Raw genomic sequence first — 11,211 nt, forward strand, 5'->3', positions numbered from 1 at the left:
GCCTTGCAAGATAATGAAGTACGAATGAAGGCAGTGGAAGAAAAGGCGGAAAAGGTGGAGAAAAGAATTGGTCACTTGGAGGACAAAGCTGCTTCACGTTACAGAGGGTATGATGAATCAATTACACATCTGGAAATGCAACGTGCGTCATATGGACTTCGATTTCAAAACGTAATAGAAGAAAAAGATGAAGATTTAAAGGCCATTATGGCTGACATTATTGGGAAAATCCTTCAGATGGACCCAGATGACATAAAAAGAGAAATCGATGAAGTCTTCAGAATTTCTAACAGCTATATTCGCCGTTTTAATCTTCCACGCGAGATTCACATCAAATTTGTAAGAAAAAGCATGCGAGATGATATATTGCATTGGTCAAGAGCGGGACAACTACAACACCAAGGCAAAGAAATAAAAATATTAAAACAAATCCCAAGACGTGTTCGAGAGACTAGAAGAGACTATCATTTCTTGACCAAACTTCTGATCAAAGAAAACATAACCTTTCGCTGGCTTATTCCACAAGGTCTATCATTGACATGGAAATCAACGAGATATAAATTGGAGAATCTAGACCAAGCAAGAGACTTTTATGAAAACAGTGGAATATGCGAAATGGAACAGATAACAAAAGAACTGGAAGCAATGCAGGCCGAAGCCATGGGGGCACTTGCACAAGTGGAGGACCAGGACCAAGGGGCCAGAAGAAAGCAACCTCAACGCGAAACCAAGAAATACAACAAATGACTACATTGAGAGATTTAAAAATCTTTTCAGTAAATGTCAATGGACTTAATGAACCAAAAAAAAGAAAACAAATGTTTTCCAAAATTAAGAATCAAAAAGCTCAAATTGTGATACTCCAAGAAGTGCATATAAAAAAAAGTAATCGGAATTTATTGTTAAATAATAAAATTGGAAAGATGTATGCTGCGTTAGCAGACCAAAAGAAAAGAGGAGTGGCAATGTATGTTGAGAGTTCTATAAATTCCAAACAACTATATAGTGATGATGAAGGTAGAATTTTGATTGTCCAGATAGATATTGAACCCAAATCGCTTGCTATTGTTTCTATATATGCCCCAAATGATGACCAAATTGCATTTTATGAAAAATTACATCAAAAAATTTTAGAATTAAATTTGGAAAATATGTTAATTATTGGAGATTTTAATGCCATAACAAATAGACAATTAGACCATTCGGGGGTGAAGAAAAGTTGTAAAAAGAAAAAAAAGAATTTACTGCCCTCAACTTTCCAAAAAATGAAAGCAGAATTGCTATTGAATGATATATGGAGGGAAAGGCATCCTCATAGCAGGCAATATACTTTTTACTCAAACCCCCACAAAATTTGGACTAGAATAGATATGGTGTGGGCTCCCAAAACAACAGCAGAGTACATACAAGACGTAGAAATAGATGTTAATACTTGGGCAGATCATAATCCAGTTATAGTCTATATGAGAAATATTAAAAAACATCGCAATTGGCAAATGAATAGAAATATTTTGAAAGAGAAAGAATATAAAGAATGGATGGAAAAGGAATTAAAAATATTTTTTGAAATTAATAAAAATACAGACACCACCCCTCAGAACTTGTGGGATGCAACCAAAGCATACATAAGAGGATTAACAATATCCTATACTGCAAAATATAATAAAGAAAGAAAAAGAAAATATGAACAATTAATAAATGAATTAAAACAACTAGAGTTTCTATCACAACAAAATGTGAAAAATAAAGATTTGGGGGAAAAAATAAATTTAATTAAACACAAAATTAGATTACAAGAACAAAATCAACTATTGGAAAAAATAAAGAAAGCTAAGCAACAGTATTTTGAGCATGCCAATAAATCAGGTAGATGGTTAGCATACAAACTGAGAAAGCAGAGACAATCTAAATTAATTAGAAAATTAGAAGATAAAGATGGAATAATAAAATATGACCCAGAGGGAAAAGCAAATATAGTTCAAAACTTTTTTAAAGAATTGTATAAAGATGATAATATTGAAGAAGAAGCCGTATTTAAATACCTAGAGAGTGCAGAGTTACCACAAATAACAGAAGAGCAACAAGAAAAGATGGAGAGTCCAATAACGATGGAAGAACTCCTTATAGTTATTAAAAAGCAGAAAAACAACAAAGCCTCGGGACCGGACGCTATCCCGGCAGAGTGGTATAAAATAGAAAATGAAGTATTAAGAAATAATATGCTCCAAATTTTTAATGAATGTAGAGTAGATGGTAAAATTCCTAAATCATGGTCGGAATCTTTGATAACTTTAATTCATAAACCAGATACACCAAAAGAAAAAATTAAAAACTATAGACCAATATCTTTATTGAATGTAGATTATAAAATTTTTATAGCAATATACGCAGATAGATTGAAAAATGTGATAAACAGCAAAATTCATTCAGACCAAAATGGTTTCCTTCCAGGTAGACAAATTAAAAATAATCTTAGAACAATCATTAATGTATTAGAGTATTATGAGCAACATCCAGATAAAACATTATCTTTAATGTTCTTAGACGCGCAAAAAGCTTTTGATAACGTGAATTGGACATTTATAAAGATGCAATTAAATAAAATGAGATTCGGCCCCAAATTTGTTAATTTAATAGACGCTATTTATTCAGAACAAACGACAAAAATTATATTAAACAATGAACAATTAGAAGCGTTTAAAATTAATAAAGGAGTGCGGCAAGGATGTCCCATATCACCTCTTCTTTTCATTATGACTTTAGAAGCACTCTTAATAAAAATAAGATCAGATCCAAAGATAAAAGGTTTAACAGTTAGAAAAGAGATATACAAAGTCCAGGCCTTTGCAGATGACTTGACTTTTATAATGGAAGATCCGTTAGTCACAGCACCAAGATTAATCCAAACAATAGAACAATATGGCAAGGTGGCAGGTTTGAAAATAAATAAAAATAAAACAAAAATTATAACTAAAAACATGAGTAAAATACAAGAAAGCAATTTAGAATGTATTACTGGAATGCAAATAGTTAAAAAAGTAAAATATTTGGGAATATGGCTAACAGCCAAAACAATAACATTAAAAAATGATAATTATATAAAATTAATTAATGAAATTAAAAAGGATCTAGAAATATGGAACAATCTAAAAATATCATTTTTGGGAAGAATTGCTACGATTAAGATGAATATCTTACCTAAGGTATTATTTTTATTTCAAGTGATCCCAATCAATCCAGGGGCTAACTTTTTTAAAAACTTAACAAATGTGGTTAAAAAATTTCTATGGCAAGGGAAAAAGGCAAGAATTAAGATAAATATGTTAGAAGACATAAAAGAGAGGGGGGGTTTTGCGCTCCCAAATTGGAAACTATATTATCAGGCAGCCGCCTTAACATGGATTAAAAACTGGATAACTTTAGAGGACATGAGAACATCAATATTAGAAGGACATGACCTCATGCTTGGTTGGCATGCTTTTGTGTGGTACGATAAAGATAAAAACCATTCTTACTTTAAAAGACACACGCTGAGAAAATATTTATTTGATGTCTGGAAAGACATAAAGAAAAACCACTTTTTAACAATTCCAGATTGGGTTACCCCCTTGGACGCAATAATACATCCAAATTCTATTAATGACTCAAGAAATATAAGATATAAAGATTTGTTAGACAATCAAATGAAATTAAAATCTAGAATTAAACTACAAGATGAAGGGATACAAATTGATTGGTGGCATTACGCACAGATTAGATCCAGATACCAGAAAGATAGTACACTCTATATATTTAACAAAAGTAAAAACCTGTTAAGTGAGTTAATCACTAAAAACCACAACAGAGTAATTGGAAAAATATATAAATATTTGATTACCCACAAGAATATTGAATTAACATTAAAAGATAGTATGATACATTGGTGTAGAAACATAGGTAAAGAAATTGATTTAGATACATGGGAGAAAGTTTGGATGTGCAATTGGAGAATGACTAAATCAGTTTCTTTGAAAGAGAACCAAATAAAAATGTTTTATAGATGGCATCTCCCACCAAGTAGATTAGCAAAAATGTTCCCAAAGACATCACCTTTGTGCTGGAAATGTAAGAAAGAAATAGGATCCTATTATCATCAATGGTGGACATGTAATAAAGCTAAAATGTATTGGAAAATGATAGAAAAAATGACAAAAGAAATTACAAAGCAGAAAATAGATTTCACCCCGGAGTTTTGTTTGCTAGGAATTACTAACCAAAATTATAAAAAAGAAATTTTGTACTTGATTATACATATTTTTACAGCGGCAAGGATTATATACGCGCAAAATTGGAAAGGGGAAGATATCCCCAAAGAAGAGGGAGTTATTGCAAAAATATTAGACTGCGCGGAAATGGACATGATGACAAGACGCTTGAATGAACAGGAAGAAACCAAATTTTACGCAACATGGAACAATGTTTATGAATGGATAGATAAGAATAAAAAAATAAAGAAAGAAGAGTAGTAACAAGTATAGATATTTTAGATGATCTTTTCTTATTAAGATTTATCTTAGATTTAGTTTACATAGATAGAATAGAAATTTGTTTTTTCTAAAGATTTTTTGACTTGAAATTAATTAGAAACTTTTATATGACAGTTAATTTTTTTTTACTAGATATTTTTTGTATTAGTAGCATTGAATTAGATATTCAATTGTGTATTCCTTTTTCTGTATCTGCAATTATACTTTTGAGAAGAGCAGGGATGATACATCCCTACAATGTATGTTAAATGTTTGTAAGTTTGTTTGTCATTTTAAAGAAAATTAATAAAAAGATTTAAAAAAAAAAAAAAAAAAAAAAGAGTGATGACCAGGAAGATTAAGAACTTGTTGCTAAAAAACTGGAACTTGTTCCTTAAATGATATCTGGAGAAGGTTATGAGCTATAAATGTTGGTATGTCTCGGTCTAGCTAGGCTATGAGACCTTTGACATACACTGAGCAGAGAATTTTAACAGAATGTGGATGTGTGGTAAAGCCAAAGAAAAAGACACAGACTTAGTTATGCTGAATAAGTACTATTTACATATATACAAAATAGAAACAATCCATAACAAGCACTAAGCAAACACAAGCACTAAGCAAGTACACTCCCCGCTCAAGGCAAAGCAAAAGTGAATGAGCTATAAAACATAACTAAGAGTGGGGTGTCCAGGACTGTCCATATCCATAAAGGTTATAGTATTTTGCAGATAGAACATGTTGTTCTATGTTGTAAGTAAAGGATGAAGAATAAAAGAATAGAATTCTTTATTGGCCAAGTGTGATTGGACACACAAGAAATTTGTCTTTGGTGCATATGGTCTCACTGTACATAAAAGAAAATATACATTTTTCAAGAATCTGACAGCACTTAATCATTGTCATAGGGTTCAAATAAGCAATCAAGAAACAATCAATATTAATATTAATTGTGATACAAGCAACAAAATTACAGTCATACAGTAATTTGTAGGAATGATGAGAAGATTAATAGTAGTGCAGACTTAGTAAATAGTTTGACAGTGCTGAGGGAATTATTTGTTTAGCAAAGTGATGGTGTTGGGGGGGGAACTATTCTTGTGTCTAGTTGTCTTGGTGTGCAGTGCTCTATAACAATGTTTTTAGGGAAGGAATTGAAACAATTTATGTCCATGATGCAATGAAGAGAGTGAGGTGTGTATATTGAAATATTCTAAGACTTGAACATTTTCCCACTGATTCTAGTAAGTTGCTAGGGGCTGATGTAGGGTAGTGTGGCATAATAAGAAGAGGAAAAAATACACTAATGGTGGGCAGAACGTAATGTGGTGAGACATGTGCCAATACAGAGGAAAAGAGTTTGAAACTTTATGTCCATTCTCTATTTGTGGTCTCACAATCTTAGCTGCAAAATCCAACATTGTTTGTTTGGAAAACACAACAAAGCATATTTTTCTTTTCTTTTCTGTCTTTACACACTGGATATTATGAATTTTTATCCAATTATCCTGCTATGGTTATCTTGTACTGTTTCCCCATGAAGTTGTAGGTACAGTAAATTATCCATAAATTAAATACTTTATCTACCATGTGCACATACAAATTTCAATAAACCTTTGAATAAATATTTGGAGGCATTGATTGGGTGTCAAGGCTGTCAAACTCAAGCTCCACAGACTAAATCTGACCTGCAGGGTCTTACATCTGGCCCGCAGGTCCACCCTGGAAATAGTGAAGGACCATCCCATGGTGCCGCTGCCAGTAAAAATGGATCTCAGAGGGTCCTCCCAAGCTCTGTTTTCACTGGCAGAGGGTTGCAGGAGGCCATCGCAGCTGAAAATGAATTTCAGAGCCTATTTTTGCTGACAGAGTGCTCGGGCTTCCCCAGGCGTCCTCAATGTGAATGATGTTGAGCTGGCCACACCCACCCTGGCTACATCCCTTCCCACCCCAAGGTCAAACATAACCTTGAGGCGGTCCACAATGAAATCGAGTTTGACACCCCTGCTGTAAGTTGCCCTAGTCAATTATTTTTTATTTCTAGATTGGATTGTATTTTTTATGAAAAACTTATCCTAATGGATTTTTTGGCTCTGAAGTGGTGCAATGGAAAAAGGTGCTTATTTCAAAGAAAAACATAATGAAAAGATATTCTTGTGGTATGGAAAACAGAAGTCAGATGCAGCAATAATTGCACACAGGAGTGCTTTTATTTCCAGATGCAACTGTGAAGAAAACACAGGGCAAGGAACACTGGAGATACAATGCCTAGCAATTCTAATTTTATTTTTTCTTGGTTCCTATGTATTTTCCTGATATATTTTTTTTTTAATCCAAGATGAACATAGGTGGGTCTGTCCATCGGGATATATTGAAGTCAAAGAGCCAGCACAAAGTTTCGCTTATAATAAAAAGAACTTTTGTAATATATCAACAGTTTTATATGTGCTAACAGTAAACCATCAACAGACCTTATGCTGAGCTGGGCAGTTTCAAGTTCACATCTTGAACCAAACTAAAGATATTCTCAATCATTTAACATGCACTCCTAGCAGCATAGCAATATAGTGTATGTATTGCAAAACAGGTGATTACCCAGTGGAACGTTGCGATGTAATTAAGTAGCTGCTGTTTGAAAATCTTGCTAGTTTCAGACTGCAACAGGCAGAAGTCAAAGCTGGTACATCTGACAATCTTTTTAGAGACTGTAGACCACCCACCTACCATTCTGCAAGATATCTATTTTAAAGCAATCATTTCAAGTTCTTTCAAGTGCTGTAGTTCAAAGCCATTCATTTCATCCTCAAAGACCAAAGTTGGATAGATATTTAATTCCAACCCTATTAATTTGAAGTGGCGAATACAGCAGTGGATAGTAGTGCATAGAAAGCGCTACTATTTAAGCAACTATAAAAAAAAGTATGTTGGCAATTTTCAACAAATGTGGATTCTAAAGCACTGTTGAAAAGACTGTTTACTGTTTACTTGAAAAGACCCAATTCACAATCTTAGCACTCATTTAACCATGCTCTTTAGAAAAAATGTTTGAATAATACAGTTTTGCCAATTGTATCCACTTCATTTCAAAGTATGCAATTTGACGAACTTATTTTATTTTTATTCTGATAGGCTGCAGGGAAAAGCATCAATCCTTGAAGTGTTGATTGTAGACCTTTTCTTATATAGTTAGCGCAATTGATCTTCCTATTTCTGGGAAAAAATATTCTACATTTCCATTCCATGGGCAATACACTGGCCAGGGCTTCAGATTTGATTCAAAAGAGTTGTTTCAGAAATAGTTAGAGACATGAATGCAGACCATTCTGGACCCCTAAAGCTGTCCAACTGATAATTTTATCGGAAATATATGTTCTTAAGACTAATTCTGGGGGGCCCTAACAACTGTGTAGGACCCTTAGACAATGGGAGCTAAAACAATATTTCTTCTGGTGCCCAGACTGATAACAAAAGTCCATTCCATGTATCCTTCCCCAACTTTTCATCTAGGTTGTAGAGGGTGTGTATAAGAAATGCTTTACCTATATTTTATTTGTATCCATTTGGTAAGTTGTAATAAAAAAGCCTTAGATCACATCTTAAAAATTCCACTTAAATTTTCAACCCCCAGAAGGTAAGATGGCTTCCTTATAAAATTGATTACTTAAAAGCTGCTGGGGCCTAGAGGTGGAATTCTTGCCTCACAGTCAGGAGGTTGTGAGTTCAATCCTAAGTAGAGGCAGATATAGGGTCTCCTGCTTGGGCAGGGAGTTGGATGATATGACCTGCAGGATCCCTTTCAACTTCATTAATCTGTTATTTTATAATTATTATTATGCCATTGGGACAAAGACATGCCAGCATGGATTATGAAATGAAAATTGGAAAAGGGCATCAAGCCATTGCTAACTGCAGAAATCCAAATTAAAACATTCCAGGAAAAAGACTCTCTAGCTTCCCCTTAGACATCACTTGAAGTAAATCTATCTACATCTATATGTATTTGAGTAATTGGTTCCACTGTCAAATAGCTCTAACTATTAGGAAGCTTATTCAATATATCTTATGGGCCCATTCTAGTCAGGGGATGCTATTTTAAATTTAAAATTCACATCAAAACCATGTCATTTAAGTGTAGAAGCTCTAAGAGGCTGTTTCTACTAATCTTCTAACTACCTCTAACTACTAATTATGATTGTAGTTATATCTTTAAATTTAAATTATGCATGCTTATTTCCAGAAAATCTAACTAATGCTATGAAACATGCTCTAAATGAAAACTTGCATTCTATCTTCTGCTCCTAAGAGCCACAAGAGGTCTGACGAGTTGATGTTTCAAGGGAACAAACATTAAGTTGTGCAGAAGACCTCTAGAACATGGGGTGCCACAAGACTTGGGACTCACATATTTCTCTTTAATATTTACTAAAAACCCCTTGGGAAACAAGTTGCTGGTATGGAGTTTTACCTCTATACTTCAAGATAAAGAGATTAAACTAGTATATGACTTCAGTAACCGAGTTGTCGAAGCGTGGAACTCATTACCTGACTCCATAGTGTCATCCCCAAACCCCCAACACTTTACCCTTAGATTATCTACGGTTGACCTATCCAGATTCCTAAGAGGTCAGTAAGAGCCGAGTACAAGTGCACTAGAGTGCCTTCCGTCCCCTGTCCTATTGCTCTCCTATATCTCCTACACCTTTTTTCTATTCCTATATCTCTTCTTCTATTCTTTCATTGATATGTTCTATTACTTTATCTTCTTTTCTATTATTTCTTAGATATATTTTACTATGAGTATCTCCTCTATAACCTTCATCATGTATTTTACTATGTGTATATAGATATATACCCACTAAAACCCTCATTGTGTATTGGACAACATAGATAGATAGATAGATAGATAGATAGATGGATGGATGGATGGATGGATGGATGGATGGATGGATGGATGGATGGATGGATTAGATAGATAGATAGATAGATAGATAGATAGATAGATAGATAGATAGATAGATAGATAGATAGATAGATAAAAAGAAAGAAAGAAAGAAAGAAAGAAAGAAAGAAAGAAAGAAAGAAAGAAAGAAAGAAAATATTTGGAAACTAAGCTAGATGGGGAAGAATGAGGATAGGCCAATGGTTCCACACATGGAGCTCACACCCCACAGGGGGAAATTTGATTTTTAATGGGGGCAATTGGAACCTTATTTTAGCTACGTTAATGGCCTTTTATGCTTCCTCAGCATGAGTAGTTCACTTTTTGAATAGTAAGAATTATATGTCATGGAGGGGGGAGGGCATCAAGATTTTAGAGATACTTAGGAAGGGCATGGCCAAAAAAAAGTTTAGGAACCACTGGCCTAGACTCTGTGTTATCAGATTGGAACAGCTTTGGGTGAGATATTCCATCTTTATTTTCTAGATGGGCCTGCACTTCCCATGCCCAACTGGTTCATAATCAGGAAGTCCTTTTTGAGTCGTAGCTTATGATCAACAAACAGCAACTATGGCAAGTTGGGTTTTTGCACAAACCTTGCTGAAACTATTGTAAATTTTCCTGGAACAGGAGATTTTTCTCTCAGTTAATCATACTTGCAACGAGATTTGTAAAATAGCTTTTACATGAATCTGTTGTCGAGGATCACTCAGAAGCTACCGTTGGTCTTCATTGCTGCAGCTAGACTAATAATGGGAATAGTAATGGATGTTTCATGATTTGCTGGTGTGATACTGATACTTTGACAGCTGTATGCTTCTTAGTACAACCCAAGATGCTGATTGCACGTTTAAAGCTCTTATACTGCATAAACATGGATATATACAGGGCTATTGTCTTCCCATTAGTTGTGTATTCAATAATTATCTTTTCAGTTAGATGTTGCTTTCTACAGGGCCTCAGAGATAAGTCTTTTCGATTATACCTCCGCCTTCTTTGAAATAGCATTCTCCTTCTGATTTGATAACCTACAGTATTTACTTTCAAAAATACTATTAAACTGACTTTTTCAATAGATGTTCATATGGGATGTTTCAAACTGCTCTGTCCTGTAATTTGGAGATAGAAGAATGTGATGCGGGGGGTTTTGGTATGCCCATATGTTTTGTACTGCATTTTCATTTATGTTTTAAATGTTGTAATTTTTACCCAATTTATGGAATGTGCACAGAATCTGTTTCAAATTTAGTTGCATATAAGCCTATAATAAATAAATTTGCTCTCTTTTTACATTCTTTTTAGCACAATGGTTCTTTTAATATACGTTCTATTTTGCATCTTTTGGAAAGCAAATACTATATAAATCCCTATTAATATCTAATGAAAAAATCCTGAGAAAAAGAAAGAAAGAAGAAAGAAAGAAAGAAAGAAAGAAAGAAAGAAAGAAAGAAAGAAAGGGAAGGCGGGAGGGAGGGAGGGAGGAAGGATTTGCAAAAATCTTTTTCTGTAGACTAAATAATGCAAACCATTGTGTATAGCATGTCTAACTGTTACTGTAGAAGTAGTGTCCTCCTTATGATTTCACTCTAAAATAGAAGAGAAGATACAAGAAATACAATCCTCATTGAAATAAACGTTATATGATTGATAATAAAAAGGATCACAATGAAACACTCAGTGGAATGGCAATGGATTTTACATCCTTCAAGGTTTGTTATAATCCTTGCAGTGTTGCTGTTGTTTTACTATTTTGCGTTCATAACAATC

This window comes from Erythrolamprus reginae, chromosome 5 (genome assembly GCF_031021105.1).
Source record: "Erythrolamprus reginae isolate rEryReg1 chromosome 5, rEryReg1.hap1, whole genome shotgun sequence".
Taxonomy (NCBI): Eukaryota; Metazoa; Chordata; class Lepidosauria; order Squamata; family Dipsadidae; genus Erythrolamprus; species Erythrolamprus reginae.